The sequence below is a fragment of the Mobula birostris genome, chromosome 10 (genome assembly GCF_030028105.1).
Source record: "Mobula birostris isolate sMobBir1 chromosome 10, sMobBir1.hap1, whole genome shotgun sequence".
In the NCBI taxonomy this organism is placed as follows: Eukaryota; Metazoa; Chordata; class Chondrichthyes; order Myliobatiformes; family Myliobatidae; genus Mobula; species Mobula birostris.
The window spans coordinates 58,529,144-58,554,505 of NC_092379.1; positions in this window are offsets into that span (position 1 = coordinate 58,529,144).

Below are 25,362 nucleotides of genomic sequence, written 5' to 3' on the forward strand. Positions count from 1 at the left end.
GTTGGAATACCACTCATCCAGGTAAGTGCAGAATAGATCTTTAAAGAATTGAAGAGTTTATCCCAGAAGGATATTGTCACAGGTTTCAAATCGGACACACTTCAGAGTGGAGCTAACATTGATGGTCATCGTTAGATGGTGGTAGTGTGGAATTCTTGAAGCATGAAGCATATAGCTTCTGAAGTCTTTCTTACTTGCTCTCCCTAAAGCTGCCACCATGGCTACATACAGCGGGCTTAAACTGGTCAGCTCCACTTCCCATTTCCAATGTCTAAAATACAACGTGTTTTATGAACTTGAAAAGTACAGTGTATCCTAGAGTCATGGAGTCACAGAGCACAGAAACAGGTCTTTTGGCCCAGCTGGTTCATGCCAGCAAATGTTCCATTCTAAGCTAGTCCCATTTGCCTGCATACGGCCCATATCCCTCTAAACCTTTCCTATTCATGTACAGTACCTGTCCAAGTACTTACAGAAGCCCAAAAAGGAGGGTGGTTTGGCTTTGCCCAACTTTAGATTTTACTATTGGGCAATTAATATTCGATTTTTAAAATTTTGGACATGGAATTTGGATACAATTTCTAGTCTACATTGGGTAAATCTTGAATGTAAATCCGTACAAGGGTTTTCATTGGGTTCTGTTGTAGGGACCTCGCTTCCCTTTGCTCTTTCAAAATTGAATAAACAAGTGAATAATCCAATTGTTAAATATACTCTTCGAATAGGGATCAGCAAGTTTGCTGATGATACAAAGATTGGAGGTGTAGTAAATAGTGAAGAAGGTTTTCAGAGCCTGCAGAGGGACTTGGACCAGCTGGAAAAATGGGCTGAAAAATGGCAGATGGAGTTTAATACTGACAAGTATGAGGTATTGCACGTTGGAAGAACAAACCAACGTAGAACATACAGGGTTAATGGTAAGGCACTGAGGAGTGCAGTGGAACAGAGGGATCTGGGAATACAGATACAAAATTCCCTAAAAGTGTCGTCACAGGTAGATAGGGTCGTAAAGAGAGCTTTTGGTACATTGGCCTTTATTAATCGAAGTATTGAGTATAAGAGCTGGAATGTTATGATGAGGTTGTATAAGGCATTGGTGAGGCCGAATCTGGAGCATTGTGTTCGGTTTTGGTCACCAAATTACAGGAAGGATATAAATAAGGTTGAAAGAGTGCAGAGAAGGTTTACAAGGATGTTGCCGGGACTTGAGAAACTCAGTTACAGAGAAAGATTGAATAGGTTAGGACTTTATTCCCTGGAGCGTAGAAGAATGAGGGGAGATTTGATAGAGGTATATAAAATTATGATGGGTATAGATAGAGTGTGAATGCAAGCAGGCTTTTTCCACTGAGGCAAGGGGAGAAAAAAACCAGAGGACATGGGTTAAGGGTGAGGGGGGAAAAGTTTAAAGGGAACATTAGGGGGGGCTTCTTCACACAGAGAGTGGTGGGAGTATGGAATGAGCTGCCAGAGGAGGTGGTAAATGCGGGTTCTTTTTTAACATTTAAGAATAAATTGGATAGATACATGGATGGGAGGTGTATGGAGGGATATGGTCCGTGTGCAGGTCAGTGGGACTAGGCAGAAAATGGTTCGGCACAGCCAAGAAGGGCCAAAGGGCCTGTTTCTGTGCTGTAGTTTCTATGGTTCTATGGAATATGGTTTCAATTTTGAAAATATTTTTTTGGGTTGAATTAATTTGTTTTAGTAAGCCCTATTATATCAATTTTTTTCAACCCTCTATTACAGACCAAGCCTAATCAGTCTGGAAAGCAAAAGGTATAATACGATTTTGTGATCTATTTTTGGATAATTGTTTCATGTCTTTTGAACAATTATCTAATAAATATCATTCACCTAGATCCCACTTCTTTAGATATTTACAGATTAGGAACTTTTTAAGTACTGTTCTTGCTACCGTTCCGAATCTATATCCAATGGATGTTATGGAAAAAAATTTTAGATTTAAATCCCTCTCAAAAAGGTTTAATAGCAATTTATAATATGATTATTAAAATTAATCCAGATGTATCTAATAAAATTAGGAACGATTGGGAAAGGGAACTTAACCTCACTTTACCTACAGAGAAATGGGAAAAAAATTTTCAGTTAGTTAATTCTTCCTCTATATGCGTTAAACATGCGTTGATACAGTTTAAAGTAGTACATAGAGCTGTCTAAGGATAAATTAGCTTGTTACTGTTCTCATATAAATCCTATATGTGACAGATGTCAATATGAGATAGCTTCCTTAATTCATATGTTTTGGTCATGTCCTCTGTTGAAGAAATATTGGAAAGATATCTTTGATATTATTTCAAGTTCCTGGGTGTCAAGAACTCTGAGGACCTAACCTGATCCCAACATATCGATGCAGTTATGAAAAAGGCAAGACAGCAGCTTTACTTCATTAGAAGTTTGAAGGGATTTGGTATATCAACAAATACACTCAAAAACTTCTTTAGATGTACTGTGGAGAGCATTCTGACAGGCTACATCACTGTTCGGTATGGGGCGGGGGGAGGGTGCTACCACACAGGACCAAAAGAAGCTGCAGGGGGTTATAAATTTAGTCGGCTCATCTTGGGTAGTGGCCTACAAAGTACTCAGGACATCTTCAAGGAGCGGTGTCTCAGAATGGCAGCCGTCTATTATTAAAGACCTCCAGCACCCAGGGCATTCCCTCTTCTCACTGTTACCATCAGGTAGGAGGTACAGAAGCCTGAAGGCACACACTCAGCGATTCAGGAACAGCTTCTTCTCCTCTGTCATCCGATTCCTAAATGGACATTGAACCCTTGGACACTACCTCACTTTTTTAATGTATATTATTTCTGGTTTTTGCATGATTTTTAATCAATTCAATGTCATCATCATCATCATGGCTTGGCTTCACGAACGAAGATTTAGGAAGGGGGCTACCCACGTCTGCTGCAGGCTCGCTGGTGGCTGACAAGGCCAATACGCAACAGGCAGGCCCGGCCACAGCGACTGGGTTTGGTGCTGCTGTGTCATGGTTCTTCCTCCTTCTCCTTTCGTCCTCAATACCAGCGGGGAGGATGGTTGTAGACGTGGGCGTGTTCTTCAGCCTGCGCAATGGTATTTTAGGTGGAGTGCAGTGTGCGTGGTACTGGCCCCACTCTTTACACCCACGGTTCATCTGCCATAGCCTAGCAAGCTGGGACGGTGACAGCGAGGTCCTCGGCTCATAGGAGTTTCGTCGGAGTATCCTTCTCCTAAGTGGATGGCCTGACAAGGCTAATGAGCCCCACCTGCCTTGGTTTGGATTCAGAGTTGTCCCTCTCTTAGGCTGGCTGCCAACCAAGGCTAATGAGACTAGCCTACCCATCCAGTTATACTGCCGGACACTCACTCGCGCCATGACGTAACAAGCTCAGTGGAAACGGGGGGCACCGACGAGAAGGTGTTGCCACAGATGCAGTAATGTAGAAGAGGCCATTTGCAGTGGCCACCTGCCTAGCAGGTCAGACAGTGACCACGCGGCGATCACTCACCGGGAAAGGAGAGGTGACATATTGCGCGTTCACTTTCCCTGGGTGAGTGGGGACCTCACCCACCCCCGCCCCCCCAGTCAATTCAATATACATATACAGCAATTGATTGATTTATTTATTATTTTATTTATCTTTCCTCTTCTATAATTATGTATTGCATTGAACGACTGCTGCTAAGTCAACAAGTTTCATGACACATGCTGGTCTGATTCTGATTCTGATGTTTTGATGAAGTGAAGTTCCCTAATAAAGTTAGTTTGTGGTATGTTGGTTATAATATATGAGCTAATAACCATATAACCATATAACAATTACAGCCCGGAAACAGGCCATCTCAGCCCTTCTAGTCCGTGCCGAACTCTTACTCTCACCTAGTCCCACTGACCTGCGCTCAGCCCATAACCCTCCTTTCCTTTCCTGTCCATATAGATATCCAATTTTACTTTAAATGACAATATCGAACCTGCCTCAACCACTTCTGCTGGAAGCTCGTTCCACACAGCTACCACTCTCTGAGTAAAGAAGTTCCCCCTCATGTTACCCCTAAACTTTTGCTCCCTAGCTCTCAACTCATGTCCTCTTGTTTGAATCTCCCCTACTCTCAATGGAAAAAGCCTATCCATTTCTATCCAACTCTATTCATCCGCCCCCCGCATAATTTTATGTAAGGGGGTTTTGACTTTTATGTTACTGCAGAGGCTAATTAAAATGGTATCTTTGTTATGTTAATCTGGGGAATGCGGCTTTGTTGTGTTAAACACTGAGAAAGTTTGCGCTAACAGTTTGTTTTTGCTTTAGTGTATGATAAGAGAGTGCTATTAACCAATTGGGATAGTTGTTATGGTTTTGGTGTATTTGAAGATACTGTATGCGTGGGGTTTTGGGGCAGAAGGCGGGAGATCGAGACAGAGGATGGACGAGGTGCTGTGAGTCCGCTAACGGGGTCGGACCCCGAGCGGGACATTCGGCGAGGAGACAGAGATGGACTCATGTGGAACGTCTGGTCAACCACCGTTGTTGGTCCCAGGCGGCCGGTCGAGGTGGTCCGAGGGGGTCGCAGGGTGAAGAAGAAGGTCCTTGAGCTCCAACGGTTTTGTGCACGAAGAGATTGAACTTTAACAAGTGTGGCACCTTTTGTTTCCCTTTTATATTTTATTCTCTTTTAATTATATAGTTCCAGTAATATCTATAAACTGTAAATCATTTAATTGCATCTGGTGTATTGTCTGTTATTTGGGCAGGGTGGGGTACCTCACACAGCATCCACACAAAAAAGTTATCCAGTTTGGCAGGGCCGAGGCTGTTTCCCTAGACAACAGCGAGCCGAGCGACCCTGAGAGTGGCCAGGGGGCTACATTGTGGGGGCTCGTCCGGGATGCTTGAGTCTGTTGGTATGCTGTGTGGGTGCCCTGTTTAAATCTGTAATGTGTGTCTCTGTGGGTTATTTGCTGTTGATTGCTGTATGCGTTGTGGGTGCAGTCTTTGTTCAAGTTCAGGCTGGCATTGACGAGTTGGAGGTGGCACTCGGGGCTGTCCATGCAGTTGGGAGAGAGAGGAAAGAGTGGTCTGATTTGGAGGTAGAGTCTGCGAATAAATATTCTAGCCCTGGCAGGCTCTGCCTGGCACTTGGGATAGTGTCCACCCGAAGAGGGGCGGAGACTAGCAAGACGTGGGTGGAGCGGATCTCTCAGTTGTTAGTTGAGTGGCAGTGCTCGGTTGAGGGAGAGCGACAGGGATTGGTTGAAAGTTTGAGTAGGCGGGCTGGTGACGGTGTTAGAGCTGTCAGGTTCACTTACACCGTAGTGATAGCTGTCAGTTATTTGAAAGAGGGGGGAAAGTTTTCAGTGTGTCTTCTCTGGCGAGGAGGGCGGCTAAATTGCTTGTAGTGCCGGGGGATCATTTCAGGGGATCAGTTGTTCAGCTGATCAGAGAAGTGTCGGGAAACTTAGTGGAGGCCCAGTGGGGGAACGGCTTGGGGTCTCTGGGGAAGCATGTTCCCAGCAATGTACCAATGAACTTCTGAAAGGAAAAGACCCTATTCCTGAAGGCTTAGAGGGCCATGCCCCAGGGTGTCGCTATGGATAGAGGGAAGCGATGCTAAAGCTATCCTCGACCCCGGGTCACAGGTCAAGTTGTCATACAGTTCGTTTTACAACCGGTGTCTAAAGCATTTATCCTTGACAACTGTAAGGGCACCGGAGACTTTGGGTACCAGTGGCAGTAGTTATCCAGAAGACGATGATTGGTTAATGACCCTGGAGTTCATGGGGGCATTGTCTGGGCACCCAGTGTGTCCAGTTGCTTCTGAGGACGTGTGTAGCAGCCTTGAGCCAGTACCGAATTTAAACGAGACCCAGCGGTGGTACGGCCTGGGGAAAGTAGCTGAGGGTGAGACCCTCTTAGTAGACGCTCCGAACTACCACGAGGGAGGGGAGCTGACCGCTGAAGACACCTCAGTGAGAGAGAGGTTGCAGCAACTGGACCCTGGCGGCGTGGAAGATGAAGGCAGCGTGTGTGTGGATTATGCGATGTGATTTAATGTGCTGCATCTGAGGGGTGGATGTTGCCAGATCCCGAGGAGTGCAGCTGTTGAGCTGAAGATGGCCTTTACTCGTTCCCTAGGATTCTTCCAAACTGAAAAGATGCCCAAGGGCATATCCAGAGCCCCTGCATCCTTCCCGCGGGGCATGAGGAAGACCATGGGGGAAGTGAAGGTATGTGGAGTTTTGACGTATGTGGATGACTGCCTGGAGCTTGGATTCGCCTGGGGGGACTATGAGGCGAGGCGAGTGGCTGAGCCCGGGCGACCGAAGCGAAGTGTCAAATGTGGAGGAGTTTTTGGCCGGAGGAGTTTGGTGCAATGTAAGGAAAATGACCCGACATACCAGTTGAACTTCCTGGTGTTGGGACAGACGGTGGTGGACCGGGGGATGGAAACCCAGGTCGTCAGTCTGAATGAGACACAAGGAAGAGAGGGGATTCGTACTACATTGCGGTCATGTACTGATGAATTAATCCAGTGAGAAGAAACGATGACCCACCTTCGAAAGGATCAGCAGAAACTCAAGACGTCCATTCAGAACAGATTGGAAGATTTACAAGTTGGGGAAGATCAAGGAAGTGTTCTGACTAAGGTCAACAGAAAACCGAGAGCCCAGGGAGGGGAGTTTGACTACACTCCCGAGGAGGTGAAGAAATGGAGGACAGATCTCGGAAAAGGGAGGCGGACGCTTGAAAGGAACCTGAAGATGACTATCGCGAGTTTAAATGAAGTGGAAAAACTGAAAGTTGACCTGGAGGACGTCCTCAGGAAGAAACAACGGGAGGCTGAACATCCTTTAACTGCTGCTTTTCAGGTCAGGGAGGAAGAAGCTGGTGGGGTAACTGCGTCCCAGATTGAGATGGCCAGGAACCCTGAGTCAGAACTGCTGAGGCTGTGGCGAGAGTTGAAGGAGTCCCCAAAGAAGCTGACGTCTCGACTGCAGGAGACTGAAGGGGTAGCCCCGGCTAAATTTTTCAGTTTGGAGAAATTCAACCAGCAGCTACCGATCAAGGGAATGAGGAAGGATACGGGTTCGAAGGATGATGTGCTGCACATGTGGTACATGCTGCCTTTCGCTAACTTCCCCGTGATTGAGGGAGAGACCTTTGGCCCTTCTCCCACTGAGTCAGGTGTAGTGGGGAGAGCTAGCTGTGGGCAGTCTGAGTTATGGCAGGATCAGGAAGGAGGAGAAGCGGGGCTCCGGACACGGGACTGGGGGCTCCGAGCTGTAGAGGTGGCCTGAGTGAGAGAGGAGTTGGCAAGCAGGCCCGAGGTATCCCTAGTAGTGTCTGAGCCTTTTGGGTTTAGGTGAGGGGGTACGGAGGTCTCAGAGGGTTAAGAAGCTCCCAGATAGGTTGGCCTATGTAGCACCTGTGGGACGGGCGTAAGGTCCACTGTTCAGGGAGCACTGTCACTGTGTGTATCTGTGTATGTGTGTGTTGTGTGTCTGCAGGACTGGTTGGCGAGTTATTTAGCAGTCATGAGGACATGACTTTATTTGGTGGGGGGAGAGTGTAAGGGGGTTTTGACTTTTATGTTACTGCGGAGGCTAATTAAAATGGCGTATTTGTTATGTTAATCTGGGGAATGCGGCTTTGTTATGTTAAACGCTGAGAAAGTTTGCGCTAACAGTTAGTTTTTGCTTTAGTGTGTGATAAGAGAGTGCTATTAACCAATTGGGATAGTTGTTATGGTTTTGGTGTATTTGAAGATACTGTTTGCGAGGGGGTTTTGAGGGGAGAAGGCGGGAGAGCGAGACAGAGGATGGATGAGGTGCTGTGAGTCCGCTAACGGGGTCGGACCCCGAGCGGGACGTTCGGCGAGGAGACGGAGACGGACTCGTGTGGAGCGTCTGGTCGACCACCGTTGTTGGTCCCAGGCGGCCGGTCGAGGTGGTCCGAGGGGGTTGCAGGGTGAAGAAGAAGGTCCTTGAGCTCCAACGGTTTTGTGCACGAAGAGATTGAACTTTGATAAGTGTGGCGCCTTTTATTTTCCTTTTATATTTTATTCTCTTTTAATTATATAGTTCCAGTAATATCTATAAACTGTAAATCATTTAATTGCATCTGGTGTATTGTCTGTTATTTGGGCGGGGTGGCGTACCTCATACAGCATCCACACAAACGAATTATCCAGTTTGGCGGGGCCGAGGCTGTTTCCCTAGACGACAGCGAGCTGAGTGACCCTGAGAGTGGCCAGGGGGCTACATTTAAATACCTCTATCAAGTCCCCCCTCAACCTTCTACACTCCAAAGAATAAAGGCCTAAGTTGTTCAACCTTTCTCTGTACACTTAGGTGCTGAAACCCAGGTATTATTCTAGTAAATCTTCTCTGTACTCTTTCTATTTTATTAACATCTTTCCTATAATTCGGTGACCAGAACTGTACACAATACTCCAAATTTGGCCTTACCAATGCCTTGTACAATTTTAACATTACATCCCAATTCCTATACTCAATGCTCTGATTAATAAAGGCCAGCATACCAAAAGCTTTCTTCACCACCCTATCCACATAAGATTCCACCTTCAGGGAACTATGCACCATTACTTCTAGATCCCTCTGTTCTACAGCATTATTCAATGCCCTACCATTTACCATGTATGTCCTAATTTGATTAGTCCTACCAAAATGTAGCACCTCACACTTATCAGCATTAAACCCCATCTGCCATCTTTCAGCCCACTCTTCTAACTGGCCTAAATCTCTCTGCAAGCTTTGAAAGCCTACTTCATTATCCACAATGCCACCTATCTTAGTATCATCGGCATACTTACTAATCTAATTTACTACCCCATCATCCAGATTATTAATGTATATGACAAACAACATTGGACCCAGTACAGATCCCTGAGGCACACCACTGGTCACCGGCCTCCAACCTGACAAACAGTTATCCACCACTACTCTCTGGCGTCTCCTATCCAGCCACTGCTGAATCCATTTTACTACTTCCATATTAATACCTAACGATTGAACCTTCCTAACTAACCTTCCATGTGGAACCTTGTCAAAGGCCTTACTGAAGTCCATATAGACAAGATCCACTGCTTTACCCTCGTCAACTTTCCTAGTAACCTCTTCAAAAAATTCAATAAGGTTTGTCAAACATGACCTTCCACGCACAAATCTATGTTGACTGTTCCTAATCAGACTCTGTCTATCCAGATAATTATATATACCATCTCTAAGAATACTTCCTATTAATTTATCCACCACTAACGTCAAACTTACAGGCCAATAATTGCTAGGTTTACTCTTAGAACCCTTTTTAAACAATGGAACAACATGAACAATACGCCAATCCATATATTCCACCCCCACTTAAATGTTGCAGATGTCAGAGGTTTGGACATGTTGCAGCAGTGTGTTGTGGGAAACTAAGAAGTAGTAAATGTGTTGGGGAACATAAGTATGCAGATTGTGAAACCGTAAAGTTCAAATGTTGGAATTGTGACAGAAAACTTAGTGTAGCTTAGAGAGGATGTGGAGTTTTTAAGATGGCCGCTGAGGTTCAACAGGTTGGGTGTATCTTATGCAGAGGCCTTGCAAAAGGTTAAACTGAGGCCTACCTGGGGGAAGCAACAGCATCTGGCCCTGTGGCTCAGAAGAGTAGGGAAAGGAAGAAAGCAGCAGTAACAGGGGACTCTATAGTTAGGGGGTCAGACAGGCAATTTTGTGGACGCAGGAAAGATACGCGGATGGTAGTTTGCCTCCCAGGTGCCAGGGTCCAGGATGTTTCTGATCACGTCCATGATATCCTGAAGTGGGAAGGAGAACAGCCAGAGGTCGTGGTACATATTGGTACCAACGACATAGGTAGAAAAATGGAGGAGGTCCTGAAAACAGACTACAGGGAGTTAGGAAGGAAGTTGAGAAGCAGAACCTCAAAGGTAGTAATCTCAGGATTACTGCCTGTGTTATGCAGTAATAGGAATAGAGTGAGGTAGAGGATAAATGCATGGCTGAGGGATTTGAGCAGGGGATAGGGATTCAGATTTCTGGATCATTGGGATCTCTTTTGGAGCAAGCGTGACATGTACAAAAAGGACAGGTTGCACTTGAATCCGACGGGGACCAATATCCTGGCAGGGAGGTTTGCTAAGGCTATTGGAGAGAGTTTAAACTAGAATTGCTTAGGGGTGAGAACCAAACTGAGGAGACGGAGGAAGGGGCAGTTGGCTCACAAATAGAGAAAGTTTGGAGACAGTGTAAGAGGGAGGATAGGCAGGTGACAGAGCAGGAATGCGCTCAGACCGATGGTTTGAGATGTGTCTGTTTTAATGCAAGAAATACCATGAACAAAGTGAATGATCTTAGAGCGTGGATCAGTACTTGGAGCTAAGATGTTGTGGCCATTACAGAAACTTGGATAGCTCAGGGGCAGGAATGGCGACTTAGAGTGCCAGGCTTTAGATGTTTCAGAAAGGACAGGGAGGGAGGCAAAAGAGGTGGGGGCATGGCACTGCTGATCAGAGATAGTGTCACAGCTGCAGAAAAGGAGGAAGACATGGAGGGATTATCTACTGATTCTCTGTGGGTGGAAATTAGAAACAGAGGGGTCAATAACTCTACTGGGTGTTTTTTGTAGACCACCCAATAGTAACAGCGACATCGAGGAGCAGACGGGGAGACAGATTCTGAAAAGGTGTAATGATAACAGGGTTGTCGTGGTGGGAGATTTTAATTTCCTAAATATTGACTGACATCGCCCTAGAACAAGAGGTTTAGATGGGGTGGAGTTTGTAGATGTGTTCACAAAGGTTTCCTGACACAATATGTAGATAAGCCTACAAGAGGAGTGGTTGTACTTGGTATTCGGAAATGAACCCGGTCAGGTGTCAGGTCTCTCAGTGGGAGGGCATTTTGGGGATAGTGATCACAATTCTATCTCCTTTATCGCATTGGAGAGTGATAGCAATAGACAAGTTAGAGAAATATGAAGATATCGGGCAGGAACTTGGATATATAAATTGGGAACAGATGTACTCAGGGAAATGTACGTCAGAAATGTGGCAAATGTTCAGGTGATATTTGCATGGTGTTTTGCATAAGTATGTTCCAATGAGACAGGGAAAGGATGGTAGGGTACAAGAACTGTGGTGCATAAAGGCTGTTGAATATCTAGTCAAGAAGAAAAAACGTATGAAAGGTTAAAAATAACAAGGTAATGATACAGATCTAGAAGATTATAAGGCTAGCAGGAAGGAGCTTAAGAATGAAATTAGGAGAGCCAGAAGGGACCATGAGAAGGCCTTGGTGAACAGGATTAAGGAAAACCCCAAGGCGTTCTACAAGTATGTGAAGAGCAAGAAGACATGAGAGAATAGGACCAATCAAGTGTGACAGTGGAAAAGTGTGTATGGAACTGGAGGAAATGGCAGAGTACTTAATGAATATTTTGCTTCAGTATTCACTATGGAAAAGGATCTTGGCGATTGTAGGGATGACTTACAGTGGATTGAAAAGCTTGAGCACATAGACATTAAGAAAGAGGATGTGCTGCTGCTTTTGGAAAGCATCAAGTTGGATAAGTCTCTGAGACCGGACGAGATGTACCCCAGGCTACTGTGGGAGACGAGGGAGGAGATTGCTGAGCCTCTGGCAATGATCTTTGCATCATCAATGGGGATGAGAGAGGTTCCAAAGGATTGGAGGGTTGCAGATGTTGTTCCCTTGTTCAAGAAAGGAGTAGAGATAGCCCAGGAAATTGTAGACCAGTGAGTCTTACTTCAGTGGTTGGTAAGTTGATGGAAAAGACCCTGAGAGGCAGGATTTATGAACATTTGGAGAGGCATAATATGATTAGGAATAGTCAGCATGGCTTTGTCAATGGCAGGACGTGCCTTACCAGCCGGATTGAATTTTTTGAGTATGTGACAAAACACATTGATGAAGGAAGAGCAGTAGATTTAGTGTATATGGATTTCAGTAAGGCACTTGATAAGGTACTCCATGCAAGGCTTATTGAGGAAGTAAGGAGGCAATTGATCCAAGGGGACCTTACTTTGTGGATCCAGAATTGGCTTGCCCACAGGAGACAAAGAGTAGTTGTAAATGGGTCATATTCTGCATGGAGGTCAGTGACCAGTGCTGTGCCTCTGGGATCTGTTCTGGGACCCCTTCTCTTTGTGATTTTTATAAATGCCCTGGATGAGGAACTGGAGGGATGGGTTAGTAAATTTGCTGATGACACAAAGGTTGGGGGTGTTGTAGATAATGTGGAGGGCTGTCAGAGGTTACAGCAGAACATTGATAGGATGCAAAACTGGACTGAGAAGTGGCAGATGAAGTTCAACCCATATATTGTGAGGTGGTTCATTTAGGTAGGTCAAATATAATGGCAGAATATAGTATTAATGGTAAGACTCTTGGCAGTGTGGAAGATCAGAGGGATCTTGGGGTCCGAGTCTGTAGGACACTCAAAGCTGCTGCGCAGGTTGACAGTATGGTTAAGAAGGCGTACAGTGTATTGGCTTTCATCAACCATAGGATTGAGTTTAAGAGCTGAGAGGTAATGTTATAGCTGTATAGGACCCTGGTCAGATCCCACTTGAAGTACTGTGCTCAGTTCTCGTCACCTCACTACAGGAAGGATGTGGAAACTATAGAAAGGGTGCAGAGGAGATTTGCAAGGATGTTGCCTGGATTGGGGAGCATGCCTTATGAGAATAGGTTGAGTAAACTCGGCCTTTTCTCCTTGGAGCAACGGAGGATGAGAGGTATTTAAGATGATGAGAGGCATTGATCGTGTGGATAGTCAGAGGCTTTTTCTCAAGGCTGAAATGGCTATCGCAAGAGGGCACTGCTTTAAGGTACTTGGAAGCAGGTACAGAGGAGATGTCAGAGGTAAGTTTTTTTATGCAGAGAGCGGTGAGTGCGTGGAATAGGCTGCTGGCGACAGTGGTGGAGGCGGATACGATAGGGTCTTTTTAGAGACTCCTGGATAGGTACATGGAGCTCAGAAAAATAGAAGGCTACGGGTAACCCTAGGTAATTTCTGAAGTAAGTATATGTTCGGTCCAGCATTGTGGGCTGAAGGGCCTGTATTGTGCTCTAGGTTTTCTATGTTTCTATGAACATTGATAAAATATTACCATTTAGAGAACAGAATGTGAAGTCAGAGGCTATATGTTGACATCATACTTCTCTTACTGAAGATACTTGTTGATAAAATGAAGTTTGTGATGTTCGTAATGGTGAATTATACAGCTCAGACATCTCGTCGTATTGAGAAAATTAAAATTATTCTGATAGCTGCTGAAAAGTATTTGGGTAGAGCTGGTGTGGGAAGCTGTAAATGAAGTTCTAATGGGTGGGGTATCTGTACTTCAGTCTTCTTGTGAAGGTACATAATGGGGTTAAGAATATTGCAGTGGAATGCGAGAAGCCTGATTTCTAATGGTCAAGACTTTATTTCTGATTTATCAAATCCACCTGATATTATATGTATTCGGGAAACCTGATTGTTACCACATTTAAGTTTTTCCTTGCAGGATTATGTTGTAATTAGGCGTGATAGATCAGTTGGCAGAGGGGGTGATGTTGCAAATTTAATAAGGTAAGGGATAGAACATAGAGCTGTGGATGTAAATGAAGTATATGAGGCACTTGTAGTAGAAATATTTAATTCAACAGGTAGGGGTATTAAAATAGTAAATTTTTATGACCCTTGTGGAAAGCTCTTGCTTGATTTGCTGGAAAGTATATGTAGCTCTAGCTCATTAAGGGTTGTATAGTGTGGGGATTTTAATGCACATAGTTCACTGTGGGGTTGTTCGCAGAGTGATGGTAATGGTTTGATTGTCGAAGAATTTTTAGATATTTCACGTCTTGTGTGTCTTAATGATGGGAGGGGCATGAGATTTAATGTTCATAATAGTTCTGAAACTGACGAAGGGTCTCGGCCTGAAACATCGACTGCACCTCTTCCTAGAGATGCTGCCTGGCCTGCTGCGTTCACCAGCAACTTTGATGTGTGTTGCATAGATTAACTTTAGTTTTGAGCATTCTGGCTGGAGTGAGTGAGTGGGATGTCATGGGAGATGAAAGATTAGAGAGTGCTCATTTTCCTATACTTATAAGCTTGGGTTTGGTTTTGTATAGGAGACAGGAGGTCACTTTTAGGAGGTGGAGTTTTGGTAAAGCAAATTGGGAGAGGTTAAGGTTTTATGTGATGAACGTCTGTCAAGGCTGAATGTTGAGAACAATGTGGATTTCTGCAATGAAAGGTTATGTCACATTATTCATCAAACTGCAGTGGAAGTGATTCCTATTAAAAAGGGAGAAAGGCCGTACCGTGGTGGACTGACGACTGTGCAGAGGCAATTAGGGAGAGAAATAAGCTGTTCAGGAAAGTTCAGTAGTATCAGTCTCCGACTGACCTTATTAAGCATAAAAGGGCAAAGGCGATGGTGAGGAAAGTGGTGGAGGTTGTGAATAAGGTTTACTGGGGTCATCTTGTGATAGTATTGGACGGGGCATTAAACTGGGAGATATTTGAGGAATGATTAAAAATGGTGGGGGAGGGGAATTTATAGGGCGAATAACATTCCAGTATTGACTGAAGAAGGTAATACGATTGTTATTGAAATAGAGAAGGCTGAAATACTCGTTCAGTCATTTGCTTCAATTCATAATCAAGATAATTGAAGTGAAGAGGCTGAACAATGTAGGGTAAGGTTCTAAGTGAACACCCTGATGTGTTGGAACCTAGCTATAGCAATGATAGTATTAGTGATGTCGAGTTTTCCTCCTGTGAATTTATAAAGGCTATTAATAGTACAAATCAGATGGCTCCAGCAAAAGATGATGTATGGCATTGTATGTTTAAACATATTACTGACAACTCTCGAGATAATATTAACATTTCTGAATCATATTTGAGTCTAGGCCATCTTCCTTCTTCATGGACAATGCTTATTCTAAAATCTGGAAACCCCTGCCAGATCCTTCCAGTTAAAGACCAATATCATTAACGTCTCATTTGTGTAAACATATGGAACATGCAGTAATAGAGTGGTTGAATTGTATTTTGGGAAAAAGAAGTGATGCAGCATTTTATCAGAGTGGATTTCAGAAGGGCGGAATAACTGGATTCAGTTTTATGTATGGAAGCTGATATTAGGAAAGCACAGGTAAATAAAGAAGTTGTAATAGCAGTACATTTTTTGATACAGAAAGAGCATATGATATGTGAGGGAGGGCGTTTTGATTAAATTATGGAAATTAGGAGTGAGGGGAAGGCATAAATTTTTTTTCTGAGATTTTACTGATTTTGGAAGGATTTTGAGCATAGCAGTGAAATTGTACATCTCTGGATTATCTAGGCATAGAAGAAACAATGTCTAGATAATGTTTGGTTGCTCTTGTTTACAGGATAATAATATATCCGTTCTATGATTCTCTGTAACCTTCGTCATGACAAGAATTCCCAGGAGATTGTTTCTATTTACAGGACCTCCTATCCCAAGCAGTAAGCATTACAATCCACTGATTTATTAGATGATTAGTTATGTATATTACTGTAATTCATATCTGTTTGTACAATACATTCCAGATCTGTAATTTTCTCAGGCACATGCTTGATTTTAGAGTAAATTATACAGCTAAATTTCAGATTCCATTGTTGACCTCTTGGAAATAACCTACAAAATTTCTGTGTATCCTAAATTCCAGTCTGAAGATTATTTCCTGCTTTTACTACTCCATTGTGGTTAACTGCACGTTTTGCTCCAAAAGAACTAGGATTAGCATGCTCATGCACAATACCTCTCTGAATCCCTGCCTTTTCTCCTCTTTAAGATGTTCCTGCTCCTTAATGCCTATCTTGTTGATCATATGTTTTTTCTAACCAGCACCACAGATAACCCTGTAATTTTTAAGGCTGACATTTGGGCAACCTTGAAGAACTCAGGAAAGGTGTTTAGCTCAGAAGATACACTGTACTTGGCCAAATGCTAAAGATCTGTGTGGACCAACTGGCTGGAGTGTCTTCAGAATTGTCAACCTCTCGTTTCTATAGTGTGAGGATCCCACCTATTTTTTTGTACCAGTGCCCAAGAAGAGCATGGTGATCTGCCTCAGTGACTGTATTGTATTGAATTGAACTGAATTGAATTGACTTTATTTCTTACATCCTTCCCATACATGAGTAAAAATCTGTACATTACGTCTCCGTCTGAATGTGCAAATCATAGTGATTTGTAATAAATAGTATGAACAGCAAGATATACAACAGAACAGTCAGTAGGGCTTAGAAATACAATTGTATCAGACGGAGTTAATCAGCCTGTTGGTCCTGGTTTTAATGCTGCAGTACCATTTTCCTGATGGTAGTAGCTGGAACAGTTTGTAGTTGGTGTGACTCGGGTCCCCAGTGATCCTTCATACCTTTTTTACACATATGTCACTGTAAATGTCCTGAATGGTGGGAAGTTCACATCCACAGATGCATTGAGCTGTCCACACCACCCACTGCAGAGTCCTGCGACTGAGGGAAGTACAGTTCCCATACCAGACAGTGATGCAGTCAGTCAGGATGCTCTCAATTGTGCCCCTGTAGAATGTCCTTAGGATTTGGGGACTCATGCCAAACTTCTTCAACTGTTTTTGAGGTGAAAGGGGCACTGCTGTGCTTTTTTTCACCACATAGTCAGTATGTACAGATCACATGAGCTCCTCAGTGATGTTAATGCTAAGGAATTTAAAGCTGTTCACCCTCTCAAGCCCAGATCCATTGATGTCAATAAGGGTGAGCCTGTCTCCATTCCTCCTGTAGTCCATAACCAGCTCCTTTGTTTTTGTGACATTGAGGGAGAGGTTGTTTTCTTGACACCACTGTGTTTCTTATCACAAGAGGGCACAGTTTTAAGGTGCCTGGAAGTAGGTACAGAGGAGATGTCAGAGGTAAGTTTTTTACGCAGAAAGTGGTGAGTGCGTGGAACGGGCTGCCGGCAATGGTTGTGGAGGCGGATACGATAGGGTCTTTTAAGAGACTCCTGGATTGGTATATGGAGCTCAGAAAAATAGAGAGCTATGGGTAACCCTAGGTAATTTCTAAAGTAAGTACATGTTTGGCACAACATTGTGGGCCAAAGGGCCTGTATTGTGCTGTAGGTTTTTTATGTTTTTATTTGTCAGGATGATGACTTCTTCTCTGCAGGCTGCCTTGTTATTATTTGAGATAGGGCCAATCAATGTAGCATCATCTGCAAATGTAATTAGCAGATTGGAGCTGTGGGTGGTGAGATAGGCATGGGTGTACAGAGAGTAAAGGAGGGGGCTTAGGACACAGCCCAGGGGGGTTCCTGTAGTGAGGGTCAGGGGGGCAGAGGTGAGGGGGCCCACTCTTACCACCTGCGGGTAATCTGACAAGAAGTCCAGGATCCAGCTGCACAAGGCAGGGTGTGCTACGCATATCCCGAGTACCCGCCCTGGGATGCTGCCTGGTCCTGCAGCCTTGCAACAGTCCACTGGTTGGAAACACCTGTGACTTCAGCCTCAGAGATGACCAGGCTCTCTTCCGCAACTCTCCTCGGGGGCTCAGTGTTGACAACATTGAACTGAGCATAAAAAGGATTTAGCTCATCTGGCAGAGAGGCAGCAATGTTGGCAGCACCACCGTGCTTAGCTTTGAAGTTGATGAAACTCTGTAGTGTTACATCAACTGTAATGAAGTGAGAGGTTGGTTATGGCACAGAATATTTCCTGACTCTTAGTCGAACTGGATGAATTTCATTTTGCCTGTTACCACAAAAGATCAGCAGCAGATGTGATTTATTTGGCTGTTCACTCCGGTCCGGGTCATCTGGACTACACAAGGGCATGCATCCGGTCGCTGGTCAGTGATTACAGCTCTCTCTGCAACTACCTCACCAGTGTAACAACATCTCCTCCTCGCGGACCACCAACACACATGCACCAAAGCAGTATGACTTACCCCTTACTTCACTCCCGATACACACATGATCATGTGGCTCAGCACAGTTCCAATGTCATATACAAATTGTGCTAATGACGCCTCTGTTGTTGGACGAATCACAGAAATATCAGAATGAGGTAGGACACCTGCTTGACTGGTGTCTCAACAACAATCTTGCTCAGTGTCAGTAAAACTAAAGTGATACCTGTTCTCTTCAAGAAGGCGAAGGAAGGTGATCAAGCACGAGGGATCAGTGTTGGAGTTTTAAACTCCTATGGGATGACCTGTCCTGTGCCCGGCATATAAATGCGATCACAAGACAAGTGTCTTTACTTTCATATTAGGCCAATGAGGTTCAACAGGTGACTGAGCACCTGTACAAACCTCTGTAGACATACTGTTGTAACTATCATGACTATGTAACGCTTGGCTATATTGGCTCGTATATATCTAGGGGAAATCCCGCCCGACATCCGCCTGGATGCTTCCAGTTGGGTCGGTTGCTGTACCATTGCCACCCAAATCAGTTTCAAACATCAATCATCAGCCAGCACACACAGTACGTTTTACCAAGTACACTTTATAGATATTACTAAGTCTATGAAGTTAATATAAGTTCAATACAGAAAAAGAAGGAATGGAAAAAGGCGCCAGACTTAGTAAAGTTCAAGTTCTTTGTGCACAAGTTGGAGCTCAGGAATTTCTTCGGGACCACCTGACGAAGGGTCTCGGCCTGAAACGTCGACTGTACCTCTTCCTAGAGATGCTGCCTGGCCTGCTGCGTTCACCAGCAACTTTGATGTGTGTTGCTTGCACCTTGTATTTGCAGAATTCCAAGTGGCCAAACAGCCATACACATTCCTGAGACTAAAGTCTTAAAAAATAAGCTGATGGAATAAAAAATCTGGGATGATCAAGGTCTAAATTAACCCTGAACCTACATACAGAATTGAAGTCATTTTTATTTTATGATCAGAATTGTTACTGATAAATATCTGCTGAAGAAGTCAATAGGGCACCATTATGAAATGCTTATCCTGTGTAAGTAGTCTGCTACTAACCCTGGAAACAACTCCTGTAGCTGGCGTTCTGTAAATCAACTGTAAAGTCAAGAATCGTGCGTATCGGGAATTGTTTCCTTTTGGAACTGTGTCAGCTCCTGGTAGGTTGATCTAAGAACATGTTCTTCACAATCACTTTCAACATGTGTAATATTTGCTCATTTAAACGAGAAGACAAATTGTTAAAGTGGTGCATCTGACCAAGGGAATAAAACATTGTTCTGTGACCTGCTCAGGACTATTCAAGAAATTGGTGACTGATCTGTTCTTGGCCTTGATTTCACTTCCCTGCCTGTTCCCATTAATGCTCAACTACCATGGGTGCAAAAATCTAACTTTCTGCAGCTTTGAATGTATACAAAACCTCAGTCTACTCAGATATCTGAGGTACAAAATTTACAAGATTTGCAGTTTTCCAAGAGAAGAAACTCATAGATTCACAGAAATGAGCCCTCTTGACCAACCTTGACCATGATGCTTAGTCCCATTTGCTCTCCTTCGGCTTATGTGATACTACACCATTTCTATTTAAGTACTTTTCCAAATGCTTTTCAACTATTGTTATGGTCTTTGCCTCCATCACCTCCCCTAGAAGCTTGTTCCGGATCACATAGAACATAGAACAGTGCATCACAGGAAAAGGCCCCTCAGTCCACAATCTTATACTGTGTTAATTGTTAATGACACTAAGTTACATGAATCCTGTCTGCCAGATCATGGTCCATAACACTCCAATCTCAGCACTTTCATGTGTGTGTTTAGGAGTCTCTATCATATTTGCCTCCACCACCACCTCCATTGAACTTGCCCCCTATCTTCAAGCACACCGTCTGGTGGTCTACTTTATTCATGCCCCTCAATATGTTATGAACTTCTAATCCAGGCGGTATCCTGGTAAAGCTTTTCCACTCCTTCTCCAAAGCCTCCACATCATTCCTATAATGGGGCAGCTGGAAATTAATACAATAATCCAGATGCGGCCTCATGAAAGTTTTATAAAGCTGTAGCATAACTTTCTGATTCTTGAACTCAACGACAAATCCACCCCATCTTTACCACCCTATCAACCTGTGAGGTCATTTTCAGGAAGGTATGGACTTGAACCCCAATAACCCTCTGCATATCAACACTGTTGGTCTCCACTCACAACTGAAACTGACTGATATATTTCTCTATCCTTTAACAATCTTCTACAACCTCCAGCTAGAATAAGTCCCATTGACCACTACTTTGAGCAAGCCAATTCTGAATCCAAATAGTCAAGTCACAATACATCCCATGCATCTTAGTATTCTGAGGGACCTTGAGGAACCTTGTCAAAGACCTTACTAAAATCCATTTAGACAATATCCATAACATGATTTTCATCAATCATATTCAAAGTTCAAAGTAAATTTATTGCCATAGTACAGGCGAAGGCCACATCGGGAGCACCGGATGCAGTATATCACCCCAGCCGACTCACAGGTGAAGTGTCGCCGATGTGGCTTCTATATATTGGCGAGACCCAACTCAGACTGGGAGATCATTTTGCTGAACACCTACGCTCTGTCCACCAGAGAAAACACGATCTCCCAGTGGCCACACATTTTAATTCCACATCCCATTCCCATTCTGATATGTCTATCCACGGCCTCCTCTACTGTAAAGATGAAGCCACACTCAGGTTGGAGGAACAACACCTTATATTCCGTCTGGGTAGCCTCCAACCTGGTGGCATGAACATTGACTTCTCAAACTTCTGCTAATGCCCCACCTCCCCCTCATTCCCCATCCGTTATTTATATACACACATTCTTTCTCTCTCTCTCTCTCTCTCTCCTTTTTCTCCCTCTGTCCCTCTGACTATACCCCTTGTCCATCCTCTGGGTTTTTCCCCCCTCCCCCTTTTCCTTCTCCCTGGGCCTCCTGTCCCATGATCCTCTCATACCCCTTTTGCCAATCACCTGTCCAGCTCTTGGCTCCATCCCTCCCCCTCCTGTCTTCTCCTATCATTTTGGATCTCCCCCTCCCCCTCCCACTTTCAAATCTCCTACTAGCCCTTCCTTCAGTTAGTCCTGACAAAGGGTCTCGGCTGGAAACGTCGACTGTACCTCATCCTAGAGATGCTGCCTGGCCTGCTGCATTCACCGGCAACCTTGATGTGTGTAGATTGGGACAGGTTGTTTTCTGGCAAAGACGTGCTTGGTGACTAGGAAGCTTTTAAAACTGAAATGTTGAGAACATGAGTTTGTAAGAGGGAAATCAGGTGGGGTAAAAGAAGGGATAGGTCTGCTCTAGCAGACAAGGACAAGGAGAATGCCAAGGGATTTTACAGAGCAAAATGATAGCAAGGACCAAGTTGGTCATATTGAAGATTACCATTGTCATTTACACAAGGAGCTGAAAAAAATGGGGAGATCTTAAATAGATTTCTTGTATTAATTTGGGAGACAAACAAAGTCTCAGAACTGAGGCAAAACAGCAGAGGTGAGGGACCTCATATGGATTACAGAAGAGGAAGTGTTTGTTATCTTGAGGCAAATTAGGGTGCTAGATCCCCAGGGCCTAACAAGATGTCCCTTCAAAATTTTTGGGAGGTTAGTGCAGAAACTTCAGGGGCCCCAGCAGAAATATTTAAAACATCCCTAACCACAGTGAGGAGCTAGAGGATTGGAGGATAGGCAAAGATAAGAAAGGGTCTAATAACAAGCCAGGTGCAAAGGGTCTTGGGAGTCTCTCTGCAGGATTCCCTAAAGGTTAATTTGCAGGTTGAGATGGTGAGGAAGGCAAGTGCAATGTTAGCGTTCATTTCAAGTGGACTAGAATATAAAAGCAAGGATGTAATATTGAGAATTTATAAAGCACTGGTGAGGACTCACTTGGAATATTGTGAGCAGTTACCTTAGAAAGGATGTGCTGAAACTGGAGAGGGTTCAAAAGAGGTTCATGAACATGATTCCAGGATTGAATGGGTTGTCATATGAAGAGTGTTTGATGGCTCTGGGCCTGTATGCACTAGAATTCAGAAGAATGAGGGGTGACCTCATTGAAACCTATCGAATAGTGAAAAGCAAACACGAGGAATTCTGCAGATGCTGGAAATTCAAGCAACACACATCAAAATTGCTGGTGAATGCAGCAGGCCAGGCAGCATCTCTAGGAAGAGGTACAGTCGACATTTTGGGCCGAGATCCTTCATCAGGACTAATTCAGTGAGATAGTGAAAGGCCTTGATGGAGTGGATGTGGAGAAGATCTTTCCTATGGTAGGAGATTCTAAGACCATGTGACCCAGCCTCTAAATAGAGGGCATCCTTTTAGAATGGAGATGAGGAGGAATTTCTTCAGCCAGAGAGTGATGAATCTGGAATTCTTTGCCACAGGCAGCTGTGGAGGCCAAGTCCTTAAGGCAGAGTTTGATGGATTCTTGATTGGTCAGGGCATGAAGGGATACGAGGAGAAGGCAGGAGATTGAGTCTGAGGGGGAAATGGATCAGCCATGATGAAATGGCAGGGCAGACTCGATGTACCAAATGGCCTAATTCTGCTCTGATACCTTATGGTCTTATTATTGGACTGGCAATGCTCAGACAACTTCTTCAATTCAGCCATGTGCGTTGGAAATGGACTCCCCTTCCTTTTGATTCCACTTATGAAACCTAAAGTATTCTGCAATCAACAATGGTATCATATCTAATTCTTACTTTCACAGTATCAGCAAACCTCATTTTGGCCGATTTGGTTGGAGCAGTTATAGTTCAGGAGCAAACTGTATACCTTTAAATCTAATGTATTCAACAAAATTTGTGCGCATATGTATGGATTAGACGTGTTTGGTCAGTGCTGCTCTCCAAGACCTCGGTAAAATACCGTGTTTTATTCATTTATAGGCCAACAGTGTATGTCTAAACTAAGTGTCTGAAAAAGTTTGACAATGCCGAAGGCAAATAAAGCCAAGACCACCGACTGCCAAACTACCGAAGTTAGTGCTAACAACGGGTCAGTAAAGAACTTCTCCGCGTCTGAGATACCGCCGGATAAAACTTATGCCATGTGCAAGGAATTAGGTCAGAAGATTTATGAGTCAGTTCTGCGCGGCATTAACGACCCCTTTGATGTTTTTGAGACCAAGTTTCAGACGCTTGTGGCCTCCCAGGCTGACTTACAAGCCCGAGTGGCTACTACTAACCACCAGTGACCTTTAAACACGTGTGCAAGAGCTTGAAGCTAAATACTCAGAGCTAATGAGACAAAATAGCCAGCTTGAAGCTAAAGTGCATGACTTAAGAGGCTTGTTCCCGGAGACATAATATCAAGATTGTAGGGATACAAGAGTGCGAGGAGGATAGTAAACCTACTGAATTTGTTTCCAGACTGATTCCCAAGTTGCTTGGGGAAGAGCATTTCCCGTATCCGGTTAAAGTCGATTGCGCGCATTGCTCTCTCTATCCAAAGCCGGCTGCCGGCGGGAAACCACGCACCATCTTGGCACATATCCATCACTTTCAAGTGAAAGGGCTGATCCTGCGCGGCAGCAGACTACAACCCATATGGAGTACAAGGGAAACAAGCTCTTGATCTTCCCGGACTATACTAAAGAGGTGATGACTCAACGTCGTGCCTTTCGTGATGTACTGCAAACTCTGCGCGATGGAGGAATCAAGCACACCCTGCGGTATCCGGCTAGGCTCTATATTTATCATCAAGATGGAAGAGCACCTAAAGTGTATGACGACACGATAGAAGCAGCACAATTCTTGGAAAGGAATAATGCACGCAAAAGGAAGTAGATATATTGACACTGTTTCTTCAGCTTATATTTGTGCCGGTTTCCATGTTGGGATATGGGGACGGACTTGCTTGTTATATGTAGTATTGCAATGCTGTATGCCGCACTGGGATTTAATTGCAGAGAATGTTCTAAATATTTTTATTATTATAAAGGTTAAATTTGAGTTGGTGTCATGAATGTTCAGCTTCAGATGCGGACACTGGATAACCCTCCCCAGCCCTGATAGCATTTGCTTAACAGTATTATATAATTTGTGTTATAAATTTTCTCGGAGAGGGGGTTTGTGATAATTATGTAATGTTAGTTACCTGCCCAGCAGCTCCTTTTGGGATGGAAATGGGGAACTATGTGTCTGGTTTGGGGAGACACAAAGGGGGGTGGGTTAGGGTGTGTGTAGTTTTTGTTTATAGCTCAGACATGCTTTTTTTTGTGTATGTTGTGTTCTTATGAGGCTGCCAGTTATTTTGCATTGTTTACTACGCTTGTGGTCAACTCTAATAATCTCTTTTTTATTCTCACATGCAGAGGTCTTGTGGTAGAACACAGCTGTGGGGTAAAGATATTACAATAGTCTCATGGAATGTTCAGGGCCTTGGTCATGTTGTTAAGAGGGATAACGTTTTTAGACATCTCAAATCTCTATCTTCAGATGTGATTTTTCTACAAGAGACTCATATCAAAGTAACCGAGCAATGCAGACTGAGGTCTACCTGGATATCGCAGGTTTACCAGTCACCATTTACTTCTCTTGCCTGTGGTGTGGCTATCCTCTTTAGGAAAAATATTCATTTCAATTCACTTCCGGATGCCAGTAATTCAAATATAATAATCGGAGGTGACTTGAATTACTACTTGGACCCATATTTAGATAGATTGTCCTCCTGCCTGCCCTCAAATATCGTGTCAGTGCAGGTCCTAAATAATTTGATTAGATCTAGGAACTTAGTAGATATTTGGCGAGTTCAACATTCCACTGACGAGGAATATTCTTATTACTGTCATGTTCACAAATCTTAAAGTAGAATAGACTATTATTTGGTTGTTTCTCATCTAATATCTCGTGTCACCAATACAAAATATCATAATAGATTAATTTCTGATCATAGCCCCTTGACAATGTCCCTAAATCTCTCCCTTTCCAAATAAATCTATTCCTGGCATTTTAATCCCTCCCTACTTGCCGATAAGAAATTTATAGAATATATCACCACCAGATTAAAAGATTTTATAGAAATTAACGATAACGGCAAGTTGTCAGATTCCACACTCTGGAAGATATTGAAAGTTGTAATTCGTAGGTATATAATTTAATATGAATCCGATGCTAAGAGGGAGAGAGAAGGGCGATTATTAGAGATTGAGAATACTCTACCAACCCTCGAAGCGACATACTAGGCTTCGAAATCCTCTGAAGATTATAATAAGATAATGAAGCTTAAGTATGAGTACAATTGTATCTTGGGTAGTCAAATAAATAACCTCCTCTTAAAATTAAGACAAAAACATTTCGAAATGGGGGACAAGCCTGAGGGGCTCCTGGCACGGCA